The sequence below is a fragment of the Protobothrops mucrosquamatus genome, unplaced genomic scaffold, assembly GCF_001527695.2.
Source record: "Protobothrops mucrosquamatus isolate PMUCROS unplaced genomic scaffold, P.Mucros_1.0 scaffold4707, whole genome shotgun sequence".
Classification (NCBI taxonomy): domain Eukaryota; kingdom Metazoa; phylum Chordata; class Lepidosauria; order Squamata; family Viperidae; genus Protobothrops; species Protobothrops mucrosquamatus.
The window spans coordinates 18,048-31,822 of NW_015390602.1; positions in this window are offsets into that span (position 1 = coordinate 18,048).

A 13,775-nucleotide genomic window follows, 5' to 3' on the forward strand; every position below is an offset into this window, starting at 1 on the left:
GAGTAGAATAGAATAGAATAGAATAGAATAGAATAGAATAGAATAGAATAGGGAATAGAGTAGAATAGAATAGAGCAGAATAGAATAGAATAGGGAATAGAGCAGAATAGAATAGAGCAGAATAGAATAGAATAGAATAGGGAATAGAGTAGAATAGAATAGGGAATAGAGTAGAGTAGAATAGAATAGAGCAGAATAGAATAGAATAGGGAATAGAGTAGAGTAGAATAGAATAGAGCAGAATAGAATAGAATAGAATAGAATAGAATAGAATAGAATAGGGAATAGAGTAGAGTAGAATAGAATACAGCAGAATAGAATAGAATAGAATAGAATAGAATAGAATAGAATAGAATAGAGAATAGAATAGAATAGAATAGAATAGAATAGAATAGAATAGAATAGAATAGAATAGAATAGAATAGAATAGAATAGGGAATAGAGTAAGTAGAGTAGAGTAGAGTAGAATAGAATAGAATAGAATAGAGTAGAGTAGAGTAGAATAGAATAGAATAGAATAGAATTCTTTATTGGCCAAGTGTGATTGGACCCACAAGGAATTTGTCTCCGGTGCATAAGCTCGCAGTATACATATAATCAGCAAGTAATAAGTCATAGGTCATGATCATAGTTACAATTATTAATCATAAAACAGCAACTGATAAATCATAAAAAAACCAATAGGAGAACATAGTAGGAAAGATGCGAAGATGAGAAACGAGACAGTGCTGTGGGAATTAAGTGTTCGGCAGAATGATGGCACAAGAGAAAAAACTGGTTGTTTTGGCATGCATGGAGAAGTTGAAATAGATCGTGTCGGGGATGTGAGTAGTCTGTAGATATTTCCTCAGCCCTCTTTCTGGCCTGTGCAGTATACAGGTCCTCAATGGAAGGCAGGCTGGTTGCAATTGTTTTTTCTGCGGTCCTAACTATCCGTTGAAGTCTGTACCTGTCCTGTTTGGTTGCTGTGACAGGATGGGAGGACACAATTTAGCAGTTTGCCCCTCCCATCGCCCCATAGACCTATTTTGTGATGTTTCCAAGATCCTATCCAAGATGTTCCCAAAAGCCTTATCCCCCAAAAGTTAGCAATCGAGCCATTTAGAGTTTAAGTATACAGTTGGCCCTCAACCTAGGACCACAATTGAGCCCAAAATGTATGTTGTTAGGTGAGAAACTTGTTAAGTGAGTTTTGTCGCATTTTGCGACTTTTCTTGCCACATTTGTTAAGTGAATCATTGCAGTTGTTAAATTAGTCAAACGGTCGTTAAGTGAATCTGGCTTCCCCATTGACTTTGCTTGTCAGAAGGTCGCAAAAGGGGATCCCGTGACCCCGGGACATTGCAACCGTCATAAATGTGAATCGGTTGTCAAGCATCCAAATATAAATCACATGACCATGAGGATGTTACGACGGTCGTAAGTATGAAAACAGTCATAAGTCACTTTTTCAGTGAGGTTGTAACTTTGAACGGTCACTAAATGGATTATTATATGTCAAAGACTACCTGTAATGTATTCCTTTCTGCAGCTTAGCAGTTTGGGAAGGAGAAGAATCTTGTTTTGAATAAAGAGAGAACAGTTATCTACAGTATAACACATTTTTACCACGTTCAAAGAATCTTATCCAAGTTGATTTTATTGCAAGTTCCTTTTATTGCCCTTACGTACAGTACTTAGCAGGAAATACTTTCTAATGTCTCAAACAATAGAAGTCTTATGATTTCTCCTACAATTTGTTGAATATGCTGAGTCATTGCTGTTTGTCTAAAGTTTTTTTTTCCATCTCCTTTGCGAAAACGTTTAACATTTCTTGTCAATAGGTATAAAGCATTTCCAAGTCAAGAAAATATTTCTTTTTTATTTTTAAATATGTGGTTGAAAGAAAAGTCTTTATCGTGGTTCAGTCCAAGCTGGGAATAAACATGGCGACTGCTTTAGGAAGAAGATTGTAGTTTATTGAAGAGGAAAGCCAGACAGAAAGATGGTTCTGGCAGAAAAAAGGAGTGAACACATGTAGGGAGTGGGTTGAAGAAAAGTCTTCATCGTGGTTCAGTCCAAGCTGGGAATAAATATGGTGACTGCTTTAGGAAGAAGGTTGCAGTTTATTGAAGAGGAAAGCCAGACAGAAAGATGGATCTGGCAGAAAAGAGAGAAAAAAGGGGCTGAGCACATGTAGGGAGTGGGTTTTTATACCCTCTGGAGCCTTTTGTTTGGAATTGCATCCTGTTCCTGTTTTGAGACTTTGTATTTCCTGTGTCATGTATTTTGACCTGTGTCCCTTTGGCATCTGTGAGTTAATCCTATTATGTCCTGTCTTAGACTTTGGGTGGAGTATGTAGATTTTAGGTGTCTTTGTCTTGCTAAGCTTCTAGCTCCAACTTTCCTGAATGGTCTGCATCTGCATTTCTATAGAGCTGGTTTCTGCTTGGGGGAGGCAAACTTGGGCCTATTAAGAAAAATGGGCATGCTTTTCTGCCCTTTTAATATTTCCTTCTCTGGGGGGGATGACTTCCCACAATCTTATTGATTTTTAGCATACACCTTAATATTTGGTAAACATCATCTTGTCTGGGTTAATATTTAAAAAACAATAATAATTAATTTCTGTAATTCTATAGTCCATACAATAGCTTTACACGATTTCCATATTTCTTGCTGAAGAATATTTATTAAATAGGGCTGCCAGCTCTGGGTTGTAATGGCTTGGAAAAAAATCTGACTTCTAACCCAGGCATTAGAAAAAATAATAATAAGTAGAGATTGCAGTTTAATTTGCTAATACTGGATTGGACAATGCCACATGAATTCCCACAGGTCTTTGGGGGCGGGGGGGGGGAGAGGAAAGAAAAGAATATCCCATTTGCAGAAAAGAATGGCCAGTTTTTATTCTCATTAAACAATGATGCATATGACATACCTCTGTTTCCCCACTGGCTATTCTGCAGAAAGCTGTTAGGACTGTTGTTCATCCCATCTGGAGAGCTACAGGTTCCCCAGTCCTGATGTGAGATGCTTGTTTTTCAACGGTATTACCATGCTACAATTACTCTGTGCTCACTCAAGTACTGAGTTCACACATTGGGTTAAAAGTATAAACTGATTCAGTTGACAGTTCCTTTTGCTTAGAGAGGTGATCTCAGCAACTGGGAGACTAACCACTAGATGTTTACTCAGGAAATAGTTTCAGTTCTCCCCAAAAGCAGTCAGTTGTCATAGCAAAATCATTCTCTCCCAGTCCCACCCAGATTCCTCTAGTATTCTAACTCTGCTGGCTGAATCATAATGCCTTTGGTTCTGCTTGATTAATTTTAATAATTAATTTAATAAATATAGATACGTGTTTGTGACTGGGAGCTTTCTTCTCATGTGTTTCTTCATTTTGCATTATTTTTATATTTAATAATAATAATAATAATAATAATAATAATAATAATAATAATAATAATAATAATAATAATAATAATAAAAAATAAAGTTGGAAGGGACCTTGGAGGTCATCGAGTCCAACCCCCTGCTCAGGCAGGAACCCTACACCATTTCAGACAAATGCCTGTCCAGTCTCTTCTTAAAAACTTCCAGTGTGGAAGCATTTACCACTTCTGGAGGCAGGTTGTTCCATTGGTTAGTTGTTCTAACTGTCAGGAAGTTTCTCCTTAGTTCTAAGTTGCTTCTCTCCTTGATCAGTTTGGGAAGTTCCAACAAACAGAAGGCCAAGCAAAGTGTTTGGGAATGTCAGATCCATCTGATTCGGCCCCTTCAGCCCAAACTGGTGGGAATTTCCCAGCTGCTTGGTGACATTTGTAAAGAGAAAGGGGCAGCAAATCCATTTTTATTGATTTTTAATGCCCCTTTATTATTGTTCTAACTAACTCAGACATACCTAATACTTTTTCCTCCTTCTATTTTCCCCACAACAACAACCCTGAGAGGTAGGTTGGGCTGAAAGAGAAGGACTGGCCCAAAGTCACCCAGCTGGCTTTCATGCCTAAGGCGGGACTAGAATTTACAGTCTCCTGGTGATTGGCTCAAAGTCACCCAGCTGGCTTTCATGCCTAAGGCGGGACTAGAACTTACAGTCTCCTGGTGATTGGCTCAAAGTCACCCAGCTGGCTTTCATGCCTAAGGCGGGACTAGAATTTACAGTCTCCTGGTGATTGGCTCAAAGTCACCCAGCTGGCTTTCATTCCTAAGGCGGGACTAGAACTTACAGTCTCCTGGTGATTGGCTCAAAGTCACCCAGCTGGCTTTCATTCCTAAGGCGGGACTAGAACTTACAGTCTCCTGGTGATTGGCTCAAAATCACCCAGTTGGTTTTCATGCCTAAACTAGGACTAGAAATCACCATCTCCTGGCGATTGGCCCAAAGTCACCCAGCTGGCTTTCATGCCTAAGCTAGGACTAGAACTTACAGTCTCCTGGTGATTGGCTCAAAGTCACCCAGCTGGCTTTCATTCCTAAGGCGGGACTAGAACTTACAGTCTCCTGGTGATTGGCTCAAAGTCACCCAGCTGGCTTTCATGCCTAAGGCGGGACTAGAACTTACAGTCTCCTGGTGATTGGCTCAAAGTCACCCGGCTGGCTTTCATGCCTAAGGCGGGACTAGAACTTACAGTCTCCTGGTGATTGGCTCAAAGTCACCCGGCTGGCTTTCATGCCTAAGGCGGGACTAGAACTTACAGTCTCCTGGTGATTGGCTCAAAGTCACCNGGCATTCACGACTAAGGTGGGACTAGAAGTCCCAGTCTCCTAGTTTCTAGCATGGTGCCTCAACCACTATATCCAAACAGTCACCATGCCTATAATGACAGCCATAAATTAGGTCTTGATTTTCAGCAGGGATTCACAGCCAAGCAGGATAAAGATACTGGCAACAGAGACGCTTACTTTTATGATGGCATTGTTTTGCGTTGACTGAAGAAAGGATTGGACAGTAAGTTTACTCACTCCCAGGCATATGTTCTGAGTTTAGACTATTCACAATCAGTGAGAAACCGCAACCCCATCTCCGGGCTTGCACAATTAGTCAATGCCACTCTTAGAGCTGATTGCTCATAGCATTTTGAGGGCATTCTTCCATTTCCTCTTTGGTAGGCAGCTAGAGTCACTGATAGATCACCAGTTCTTACACACACACGCACGCACGCACACACACACAATAAAGAGGGAAAAAAAGATTACTCAAACCTACCCGACGGTTTTGCTCAAAATACAGGGAATGCCTCGACTTAGCACCACACCCGAGCCCAAAGTTTTTGTCGCTAAGTGAGACAGTTGTTAAGTCAGCTTTGCTCCATTTTACGACATTTCTTGCTGTGTTGGTTAAGTGAACCACTGCGGCTGTTAAATTAGTAACACGGTTGTTAAGTGAATCCGGCTTCCCCATTGACTTTGCTTGTCAGGGGGTCACAAAAGGGGACCACAGCACCCCAGGACGCTGCAAGTGTCATAAGTATGAGTCGGTCAATCAAAGCAAGCGTCAATAAATATGAGGTCAGTCAATCAAAATTCAATCTGTCTGAATTTTGATCAAGTGACCACGGGGATGTGGCAAAGGCCATCAGTGTGAAAGATGGTCATTAAGTCACTTTTTTCAGTGCCGTCATAACGGTCGCTAAATGAACTGTTGTAAGACAAGGACTACGTTTACATCATTCTGAGCAGCATGCGCATGCATGCCACATTTCTTTCCAGACTTCCAAATCCATTCAACGTGACTCTTTCCGTGAAGTATTTTAAATCAGGGGTAGGCAACCTTGGCTCTTTTATGACTGGTCGACTTCAACTCCCAGAATTCCTGAGCCAGCATGAGGGAAACTTTGGCCCCTTCATGACTCGTGGACTTCAACTCCCAGAATTCCTGAGCCAGCATGGCTCAGCTTGGAAGCCTCTCCCTTTTCCCTCAGCATGGCTGGCTCAGGAATTCTGGGAGTTGAAGTCCACGCGTCATAAAAGAGCCAAGGTGGCCTACCCCTGATTTAAAGAGTGGTAGATCAGCCGATTTTTTTTTAGCAAGTCTTTTAAAATAAACGGCTGATGACTCCTTTAGTGAACGATATTTATTTATTGCTTTATTTTATTTCTAATCCCTTTGGGACTACAGGGTGTAACAAAGTTGTGGGATGAATTATCTTAAGGAAATGCAAGTTCCTGTGCACAAGCCAATGTGACGATGAGTTTTTCCATGAGGGAGGAAAATATAATACTTCGGGGCTGTAATTCATAAAAACACTGACTAAAGTAACAAGAAAATCAGGAGAGCTTCATCTGGTAGTTTTCTGATTTGAGTTTTTCTGCTTCTGCTTTTGGTTTTAATAAACAATACAATACAATACAATATATTACAATACAATACAATACATATTTTAATATGATATAATAAGTTAGGCTAGAAATCAACCCTGACTGTCCTTTGGAAGGGCAGATCCTGAAGCTGAAGCTCAAATACTTTGGCCACCAAATGAGAAGGCCCTGATCTTGGGAAAGATTGAAGGCAAAAGGAAGAGGGGACAGCAAAGGAGGAGATAGTTAGATAGTGTCATTGACGCAACAGACATGAGTTTGGACAAAGTCAGGGAGATCGTAGAGGACAGGGGGGCCTGGCGTGCTGCAGCCCATGGGGTCACAAACAGTCAGACAACAACATAGTCTGCTGGTGCAGTGAGTTATATGGACATAGGCACTCAGCCTATGACTTGGCCTTCCATCCTTCCAAGGTTGGTAAAATTAGGGGCAATATTATGCTGACTCTGTAAACTGCTTAGAGAGGGCTGTAAAGCACTGTGAAGCGGCATATAAGTCTATGTTGTATGTCAAAACCATTGCATATGGGAGTTTGCACCTGAAGAACTACATTTTTAAAAAAAAAAAATCAGAGGTGAGCCTAGAATTGAAGAGGATCTGGATAAAATTTTGTGTGATCAGAACTGCTCGATTTTGACAGTAACACTGATGGAGTAGCAGAAACATTGACTGCATTTGTACAACACAGACAATCGCAAACTTGCCCACTGCACCTGAACATGCTGATATGAAGTCAGCCTGGGCGATGAATTGGTGATTAGAGTGTCTTAACAAACTGGGTTGCACTAAGTTAATAAACCACAGCCTGGGTTCCTGCAATATGTGATGCTAAAATATGGCTAGATTGTTGGGCAAACCCAATCAGTTAATTGTTTCATGGATTGGTATTATGTGAACCCTATCAATAGAGTTAAATCGGTAAACAATGCTTATGTAAATCATGGGTCAGCATGCTGTGCTAAAATTACTATGTGGGCAAGGTTGATAGGAGTTAACTAGATTTATCTTGGCTAGATTTAATGCCCTTCCAACAGCTGTTACTGAAGGGAGATACCTACAGATAACAATGTGGTGAAGAAACAATGGAACATATTTGTTTTGTTCCCTCTATGCAGGTGCTCACTGGGAATTATCTTCATTCTTCAGTAAACATTCTTGCCATTCTGACTCTCTCTTAAATTGTTACTATCTCACCACAGTATTTGGCTGTGGTCAACAAAATAAAATCAGATTTTTATTTTGTTCACCACAGCCAAGTACTGCTCTATAGCTCGCAGAGTAAATCAAAGCATCTCTTCCAACTTTTCTTAAACAGTACAGAATTGTTATGCATTTCTCTATCTTAACTGTGATTTTTGTTTGGTTTCATGGTCTGCGGCTGGATAAAAAATGGATTGCTTTATTGACATGTTGCGGTAACCACTACACATTTTGTTCCAGCTTTGGCACTGCACGTGTCAGCCAAGATACTGTGGCATGAACAGTAGCCCAACTATCACAAATTTGTGATTTTTTAAAAAAAAGAAAATATAGAACTTTTGATCAGGTTTGATTTCATTTAAAGATTGAGTGAGAAAGAAAAAGTTGGCAACGAGTTTCATATTGAAGACTCATACTGAAGACTCAAACTTTGCCTCGGTAGAATGTAGAAGCGGATTTAATTGAATGAAGCTCTAATGCAGGGGTAGTCAACCTTGGCTCTTTTATGACTCGTGTTCTTCAACTCCCAGAATTCCTGAGCCAGCCATGCTGAGGGAAAAGGGAGAGGTTTCCAAGCTGAGCATGCTGGCTCAGGAATTCTGGGAGTTGAAGTCCACGAGTCATAAAAGAGCCAAGGTTGACTATCCCTGCTCTAATGGATAAAATACAAGTCCTGGGTTGGTTGGCACAAAAGGACAACTAAGGGTCAATTCCCTCTGAGAATGCAAAAGCCAGTAGTTACTCAGATCGGTGTTCACTACATCTCACACCTTTTTTGTGAGGCAAGCCCAAAAAATAAAATAAATTACATCAAGGTAACAAATTGTCCCTTCTAGGACTTGTATTTTCAGATTGCTGGGGAGAAGCCAGTTTTTTTTCTTATTATTCTAGAAAGTCTTGGAAGAATTGAAAAATCTCCATATAATCAACAGTCAATATGCTCTAACAAAGGAGAATATTTGTAGCTCAGGGGTCCTTGGTGCTCTCTGAGCTCGGTTGTTTTCTTGCAGACGTTTCATTGCCCAAACTAGGTAACATTATCAGTGCTACAGCAAATCCCATTCCTTACTAGCACTGATGATGTTATCTAGTTTGGGTAATGAACCAACAAGAAACCAACTGCAAGAAACCAACCAAGCTCAGAGAGCACCAAGGACCCCACAGTCTCCTCCTCCTCCTACCCTCCTTTTCCACAAATCCCACTCCCTCTAATCCAGTGGTTCTCAACCTGTGGGTCGGGACCCCATTTGGGGTCGATCAACCATTTCATGGGGGTCGCCAAGCAAGGCTGTCCGCCATTTTTTTGTCCATTTTTTTTGTCCGCCATTTTTTCCCCCTTTTCTGGCGGGTGCCTTACCTCCCTTGGGCTGGGCCAGCTGGTGGTCGGCCTGCTCCGTCTCTGCCGCTTGCCAGCTACGCCTCGGCCGGCGCAGGGGGCGGAACCACGCATGCGCGGCGCTCCCGGGCAGGAAAAGTCCTCGACTTACGACCGGTTGGGTAGTCCTCGACTTACGACCGGTTTAGTCCTCGACTTACGACCGGNGGCATTCACGACTAAGGTGGGACTAGAAGTCCCAGTCTCCTAGTTTCTAGCATGGTGCCTCAACCACTATATCCAAACAGTCACCATGCCTATAATGACAGCCATAAATTAGGTCTTGATTTTCAGCAGGGATTCACAGCCAAGCAGGATAAAGATACTGGCAACAGAGACGCTTACTTTTATGATGGCATTGTTTTGCATTGACTGAAGAAAGGATTGGACAGTAAGTTTACTCACTCCCAGGCATATGTTCTGAGTTTAGACTACTCACAATCAGTGAGAAACCGCAACCCCATCTCCGGGCTTGCACAATTAGTCAATGCCACTCTTAGAGCTGATTGCTCATAGCATTTCGAGGGCATTCTTCCATTTCCTCTTTGGTAGGCAGCTAGAGTCACTGATAGATCACCAGTTCTTACACACACACGCACGCACGCACACACACACAATAGAGAGGGAAAAAAAGATTACTCAAACCTACCCGACGGTTTTGCTCAAAATACAGGGAATGCCTCGACTTAGCACCACACCCGAGCCCAAAGTTTTTGTCGCTAAGTGAGACAGTTGTTAAGTCAGCTTTGCTCCATTTTACGACATTTCTTGCTGTGTTGGTTAAGTGAACCACTGCGGCTGTTAAATTAGTAACACGGTTGTTCAGTGAATCCGGCTTCCCCATTGACTTTGCTTGTCAGGGGGTCACAAAAGGGGACCACAGCACCCCAGGACGCTGCAAGTGTCATAAGTATGAGTCGGTCAATCAAAGCAAGCATCAATAAATATGAGGTCAGTCAATCAAAATTCAATCTGTCTGAATTTTGATCAAGTGACCACGGGGATGTGGCAAAGGTCATCAGTGTGAAAGATGGTCATTAAGTCACTTTTTTCAGTGCCGTCATAACGGTCACTAAATGAACTGTTGTAAGACAAGGACTACGTTTACATCATTCTGAGCAGCATGCGCATGCATGCCACATTTCTTTCCAGACTTCCAAATCCATTCAACGTGACTCTTTCCGTGAAGTATTTTAAATCAGGGGTAGGCAACCTTGGCTCTTTTATGACTGGTCGACTTCAACTCCCAGAATTCCTGAGCCAGCATGAGGGAAACTTTGGCCCCTTCATGACTCGTGGACTTCAACTCCCAGAATTCCTGAGCCAGCATGGCTCAGCTTGGAAACCTCTCCCTTTTCCCTCAGCATGGCTGACTCAGGAATTCTGGGAGTTGAAGTCCATGAGTCATAAAAGAGCCAAGGTTGCCTACCCCTGATTTAAAGAGTGGTAGATCAGCCAATTTTTTTTTTAGCAAGTCTTTTAAAATAAACGGTTGATGACTCTTTTAGTGAACGGTATTTGTTTACTGCTTTATTTTATGACACTTATTTCTAATCCCTTTGGGACTACAGGGTGTAACAAAGTTGTGGGATGAATTATCTTAAGGAAATGCAAGTTCCTGTGCACAAGCCAATGTGACGATGAGTTTTTCCATGAGGGAGGAAAATATAATACTTCGGGGCTGTAATTCATAAAAACATTGACTAAAGTAACAGGAAAATCAGGAGAGCTTCATCTGGTAGTTTTCTGATTTGAGTTTTTCTGCTTCTGCTTTTGGTTTTAATAAACAATACAATACAATACAATATATTACAATACAATACAATACATATTTTAATATGATATAATAAGTTAGGCTAGAAATCAACCCTGACTGTCCTTTGGAAGGACAGATCCTGAAGCTGAAGCTCAAATACTTTGGCCACCAAATGAGAAGGCCCTGATCTTGGGAAAGATTGAAGGCAAAAGGAGAAGGGGACAGCAAAGGAGGAGATAGTTAGATAGTGTCATTGACGCAACAGACATGAGTTTGGACAAAGTCAGGGAGATCGTAGAGGACAGGGGGGCCTGGCGTGCTGCAGCCCATGGAGTCACAAACAGTCAGACAACAACATAGTCTGCTGGTGCAGTGAGTTATATGGACATAGGCACTCAGCCTATGACTTGGCCTTCCATCCTTCCAAGGTTGGTAAAATTAAGGGCAATATGCTGACTCTGTAAACTGCTTAGAGAGGGCTGTAAAGCACTGTGAAGTGGTATATAAGTCTAAGTGCTATTGCTATGTTGTATGTCAAAACCAGTGCATATGGGAGTTTGCACCTGAAGAACTACATTTTTTTAAAAAAAATTCAGAGGTGAGCCTAGAATTGAAGAGGATCTGGATAAAATTTTGTGTGATCAGAACTGCTCGATTTTGACAGTAACACTGATGGAGTAGCAGAAACATTGACTGCATTTGTACAACACAGACAATCGCAAACTTGCCCACTGCACATGAACATGCTAATATGAAGTCAGCCTGTGCGATGAATTGGTGATTAGAGTGTCTTAACAAACTGGGTTGCACTAAGTTAATAAACCACAGCCTGGGTTCCTGCAATATGTGATGCTAAAATATGGCTAGATTGTTGGGCAAACACAATCAGTTAATTGTTTCATGGATTGGTATTATGTGAACCCTATCAATAGAGTTAAATCGGTAAACAATGCTTATGTAAATCATGGGTCAGCATGCTGTGCTAAAATTACTATGTGGGCAAGGTTGATAGGAGTTAACTAGATTTATCTTGGCTAGATTTAATGCCCTTCCAACAGCTGTTACTGAAGGAAGATACCTACAGATAACAATGTGGTGAAGAAACAATGGAACATATTTGTTTTGTTCCCTCTATGCAGGTGCTCAGTGGGAATTATCTTCATTCTTCAGTAAACATTCTTGCCACTCTGACTCTCTCTTAAATTGTTACTATCTGACCACAGTATTTGGCTGTGGTCAACAAAATAAAAACAGATTTTTATTTTGTTCACCACAGCCAAGTACTGCTCTGTTGCTCGCAGAGTAAATCAAAGCATCTCTTCCAACTTTTCTTAAACAGTACAGAATTGTTATGCATTTCTCTATCTTAACTGTGATTTTTGTTTGGTTTCATGGTCTGCGGCTGGATAAAAAATGGATTGCTTTATTGACATGTTGCGGTAACCACTACACATTTTGTTCCAGCTTTGGCACTGCACGTGTCAGCCCAAGATACTGTGGCATGAACAGTAGCCCAACTATCACAAATTTGTGATTTTTTAAAAAAAAGAAAATATAGAACTTTTGATCAGGTTTGATTTCATTTAAAGATTGAGTGAGAAAGGAAAAGTTGGCAATGAGTTTCATATTGAAGACTCATACAGAAGACTCAAACTTTGCCTCGTAGAATGTAGAAGCGGATTTAATTGAATGAAGCTCTAATGCAGGGGTAGTCAACCTTGGCTCTTTTATGACTCGTGGACTTCAACTCCCAGAATTCCTGAGCCAGCACAGCTGGCTCAGGAATTCTGGGAGTTGAAGTCCACGAGTCAAAAAAGAGCCAAGGTTGACTACCCCTGCTCTAATGGATAAAATACAAGTCCTGGGTTGGTTGGCACAAAAGGACAACTAAGGGTCAATTCCCTCTGAGAATGCAAAAGCCAGTAGTTACTCAGATCGGTGTTCACTACATCTCACACCTTTTTTGTGAGGCAAGCCCAAAAAATAAAATAAATTACATCAAGGTAACAAATTGTCCCTTCTAGGACTTGTATTTGCAGATTGCTGGGGAGAAGCCATTTTTTTTTCTTCTTATTGTAGAAAGTCTTGGAAGAATTGAAAAATCTCCATATAATCAACAGTCAATATGCTCTAACAAAGGAGAATATTTGTAGCTCAGGGGTCCTTGGTGCTCTCTGAGCTTGGTTGTTTTCTTGCAGACGTTTCATTGCCCAAACTAGGTAACATTATCAGTGCTACAGCAAATCCCATCCCTTACTAGCACTGATGATGTTACCTAGTGTGGGTAATGAACCAACAAGAAACCAACTGCAAGAAACCAACCAAGCTCAGAGAGCACCAAGGACCCCACAGTCTCCTCCTCCTCCTACCCTCCTTTTCCACAAATCCCACTCCCTCTAATCCAGTGGTTCTCAACCTGTGGGTCGGGCCCCCATTTGGGGTCGATCGACCATTTCACGGGGGTCGCCAAACAAGGCTGTCCGCCATTTTTTTTGTCCGCCATTTTCCCCCCTTTTCCAGCGGGTGCCTTACCTCCCTTGGGCTGGGCCAGCTGGTGGTCGGCCTGCTCCGTCTCTGCCGCCAGCTACGCCTCGGCCGGCGCAGGGGGCGGAACCACGCATGTGCGGCGCTCCCGGGCAGGGAAAGTCCTCGACTTACGACCGGTTGGGTAGTCCTCGACTTACGACCGGTTTAGTCCTCGACTTATGACCGGTTTAGTCCTCAACTTATGACCGGTTTAGTCCTCGACTTATGACCGGTTTAGTCCTCGATTTACGACCGGTTTAGTCCTCGACTTACGACCGGTTGGGGTCGCGGCATTAAAAAGGTTGAGAACCACTCCCTCTAGTCTATACTGATGATGTTACCTAGTTTGGATAATGAAACGTCTGCAAGAAAACAAGCCCTAATACGCTCTAAATTCCCTCCTACACACTGAAGCAAACAGATCTTCCCATCCTACCCAGAACGTTTTCTCTCTCTCCCTTCTCCCGCAGCTTATTTTGCAAACGCGGATTGACCGAATGTCCATTAGACTGAGAGAAGTCTGGGAAACGCGGTTCGCTCCCCCCTCTTAACGTTTAGGATCCAACATTTCACAAGACGGGCTTATCTGAGTAAACCACGATCCAGGCTCACCAA